Raw genomic sequence first — 4395 nt, 5'->3', positions numbered from 1 at the left:
TTAACCTTCTTCATTCTCAGCCCCAACATTAGGTAAGAGTGAGCAGAACTTAAAGAAAAATCCATTGCACCCTCACAACCACCTTTTAAAAGAAGTAAGGTGGGGCTTCCCTGGTGGCACAGTGGTTGAGAATCTGCCTGCCAATGCAGGGGACACGGGTTCGAGCCCTGGTCTGGGAAGATCCCACATGCCGTGGAGCAACTAGGCCCATGCGCCACAACTACTGAGCCTGCGTTCTAGAGCCCACGAGCCACAACTACTGAGCCTGCACGTCTGGAGCCTGTGCTCCACAACAAGAGAGACCGCGACAGTGAGAGGCCCGCGCACCGCGATGAAGAGTGGCCCCCGCTCGCCGCAACTAGAGAAGGCCCTCGCACAGAAACGAAGACCCAACACAGCCAAAAATAAATAAATAAATTTATTTTTTAAAAAAAGAAGTAAGGTGGATGTTACTGGTCTCAATGTACAGATGTAGAAACTGAGAAACAGGAGCAGGGATTTTCACATGCCTGCGCAAGGTTGCCCACTTAGTGAGACAAGACCTGGAACTACAGAGATCTCAGCGCTCCTGACTCCACATCCAATGCTATCTCTGCTACATCCCACTGGAACAAATTAAGAATTTCAAGGCAGCAACCAGACTATTAAACCATGGGTAATGCGCTGCTGAGCACAGGGCCTCACGTGACTGCACAGGTCCCATGAAGCCAGTCCTGCCTTCATGACACAATGCCTTCCAAAAGCTCAGATCCAGCAGGAGCCGGGGAAGCGCAGGGGGGTGCTTCTTATATGTCCTTGGTATAATTTGTCTCTATGCCACAGTAAAAGCATTGCTAATTTCTCTTGGCAGTGAGAGTGACTTTGCTTCTCACAAAAAATTCAGAGGCATCTGTAGAAACAAAAACAAATATATAAACACAGGAAAAAAAGGCTGCCAGTCTCTTGATAAGTGACTGACAATAGCAGGCTTTCTAAGTAAAGATGATTTTTCTTTTTTCTTTGCCATTTTTCTCTTTGGAACATCTTAAACTTTGATTCCTTTACTTCCTTAACAATCACATACTTTTGTTCTCTGAATAAACTGAATTTCTGTTCATCACTCTTTCATGGTATCACTTCTAAAAGCAAGAATTTCACTTGAGCTGAACTATAGATAATTCTTATTTACCACAAGGTGTTAGGTCTTCCTTAATTCTTGCTCTGTTCCCTGTCAAAGCTAGTTTAATTCCACTGGTATTGCAGTTCCACCCGGGGGGCAGGGTGGTGGTGGTGGTGGTGGTGATGGAATTTACTAGTCTCTCCCTACTCCACTTTAGCATTAATGGCTTTCTCCACCTTAGTGCCTGACAAGTTGTACAGGCTGGGTGGGGAGAGAAGCAACCTAAAAAGAGGAGGGAAAGTTGGCTTCTGATGCTTTCCATTGCTGAGCCATCCACTGCCGCCTGCCATCCCCAACCCGGGTCTCATTTTCTCCCATGAATCTCTTTTATTCCCCAACCAAGGAGCTCAGTGTCCTTAGGCTGCTGCCCTCCGGGCATCCTAAGCCACCTAGCTTGCCCCCTTTACAGGCCAAGTGTTAGGAAAGCAATCAGATTAACTTTATTGCACTGAAATATCAATACAATTTAGCTTCCCTCTCCCAATGCTTATCTCACAATTGCTACCACAGGCTTTTATCTTGTTATTTGTTCTACCAAAGGGAGGTATTACTTGTCAACAGTCTAATGAGTCTCAGAATCAGCTATTTCGTCATCTACCTAGGAAACTATCAGTTTTATTTTCTTCCTGAAGGGCTGACCCCAGAAATAATTGGACGGTTAGATAAAAACAAATAATTTTTTTTACAGGTATGGTTTAGTTGTTCCTGGTAACCAGAGAACAACATAACCACTATTCATATCAGATTGACTGTAAATGCATTTAACATCTATTCCAAACTCCATGAATGTTTATTCTTCAGTTTATTTCCCTGACAAAAAAGGCAGTCACTTATAACCTTACCAGAATTAGAGAGAACTCTACTCCCAACCTAAGCTCAGATCTTTCTCACCTCCCACCCCCAACATACACACTTCAGATTAGGCTCTTTTACCACATTTTGGCAAAAAATATTCAGCACTTTCCAAGGGAATCTGGGATCATGAGAGAGATTTTTTTCTGATACGGAGCAAGGAAATCTCACAATACTTCTTCATAGCATAAAAACAAATATTCCTCAAGATTGCCCCCCTGCATTTGCTTTATGTTCTTTGTATTAGTCATCTATTGCTGTATAACAAATTGCCCCCCCAAACACAGCATCTTAAAACAACAATAAGCATTATTTCACACAGGGTGTGTGGGTCAGGAAGTTGGGGGCAGCTTGGCTGGGTGATTCTGGCTTGGGATCTTGGATCCTTCAATCAGGTTGCAATCAAGATGAACATTGTAGAATAAAGTTATTTCATGAAAATATGACAATTTCAACTCATACCCCACTTGATTGTGCATATAGTATATCTTTACTAATCAAATTTTTTATGGAAAGGATGCAGTCCTTTCTCATTTAGAAAACAGCATTTTAGGGCTTCCCTGGTGGCGCAGTGGTTGAGAGTCCGCCTGCCGATGCAGGGGACACGGGTTCGTGACCCTGTCTGGGAAGATCCCACATGCCGCGGAGCGGCTGCGCCTGTGAGCCATGGCCGCTGAGCCTGCGCGTCCGGAGCCTGTGTTCCGCAACGGGAGAGGCCACAGCAGTGAGAGACCCACGTACCCAAAAAAAAAAAAAAAAAAAGATGTTGGCCAGGGCCGCAGTGATCTGAAATCTGCTTCCAACATGGCTTTCTTACATGGTTGGCAAATTGGTACTGGCTGTTGGCAGGAGGCCTTGGTTCTTCTTAAATTAACCATAGGGCTGTGTATGTCCTCACAACATGGCAACTGGCTTCCCCTCAGAGCAAGTGATCCAAGATAGAGGCAAAAGCTACAACATCCTTTATGACCTATAACCTCAGAAGTCATAGGCTATCATTTCTGCAAAATTTTATTGGTAACACATGTCAGCCCTGTTCAGGATGGGATAGGGCTGCATAAGGATATGAATACCAGGAAGCAGGGATCATTGGGGGCCATCTTAAAGGCTAGCTATCACATTCATCATGCCATAAAGGAAACAGAAATTCCTTGAATAAGGTATGTAACCAATCTAGAGGTCCCTGAGAAGGGATATTCCCTATTATTTATTCTTGAATTTGCATTGTTACATGTTAGACTTGTGAGATATTGTGTCAATAATTGCTAAAAGTCTGATCAGCTATGGACACAGTGAAAAAAATCTCTTTCTAGATAACTTGTGTGGCTGCGCTATGCCAGGCAGTTTGTTTTTCCGAGCTCTATATTCTTTGATGAACTCTTACCTGTTCTACTGCACAAGACCTACCACTCAGACTTAAAACAAGAGTTTCGACTCTGTTCTGAGAGGTAATTGCTGAATTATTTTAAGTAGAGGAGAGACTAGGTCATGCTTGCATTCGTTAAGTTTCCTTCTGTTGTCTGTGTACAGGATGGGTTGGTGGTGGGGAGGGACATAGAGCAATACTGGAGGTAGAGAGACCCATTAAAAGTCTATTTCAGAGAGTACCTTTATCACAGATAAGGTTTTACAGCTCTCAGCACTTGCTGTAATTCCCAGTTTCCCAGGGGAGGAGGGAGGGAGGGAAGGAGGGAGGAAAGAAAAAAAAGGAAAAAAAACCCAAACTCTAACTTGTAGCATTTGCCAATTTCTGTGGCATCAATACTTCCACCATGGCCAATTTCAAACTACCAACATGATGTCACTGGGTGAGGAGTTGCGAAGAGATGTGCACAACCGGCCAGTACAACGGGGCTCCAAGCATCCACTGCTACCTTCGAGCTGTTAAAGCAGAAGCAGCCAGGAGCAAGTTAGCAGGTCAGAACATGAGCCAAAGCCCTCATTCACGTGGCTAGCAAAGGGAAAGACAGGCTTCCTAGGCACCTGCTCACCCCAGAGGGGGACTGCCAGGATCCGGGGTCCCCACTATCTGCAGAAACCTCCTGGTGCTAAACTCCCCACCTGGACTATCCAGAACACAGGATTAGCCTGAGAGTGAGGCCAAGAAAAGGGACATGGGGATAGAGGCAAAAATTATTTTTAAATTTAAATGAATTATCTGGATTTATTTACTAGAAGTACCCTTTCAAACTGTTAAAGAGTGAATCTTGGAGCAAGGCCACTATATATAAAGCAGTTGAAGTATCAGTAATGCATTTTCTCTTAATGAGAAGCTGTTAACTTTTTTCTATAAAGCAAACCCCTGGAGACATGAATCTACATTTTTTTCTATAGAGGATTTTAATGAACAAGGACCACTCAAAATCATGATTACTCCATTCCTG

The sequence above is a fragment of the Lipotes vexillifer genome, unplaced genomic scaffold, assembly GCF_000442215.2.
Source record: "Lipotes vexillifer unplaced genomic scaffold, Lipotes_vexillifer_v1.1 scaffold161, whole genome shotgun sequence".
In the NCBI taxonomy this organism is placed as follows: Eukaryota; Metazoa; Chordata; class Mammalia; order Artiodactyla; family Lipotidae; genus Lipotes; species Lipotes vexillifer.
Note: the sequence above shows the minus strand (reverse complement) of the source record.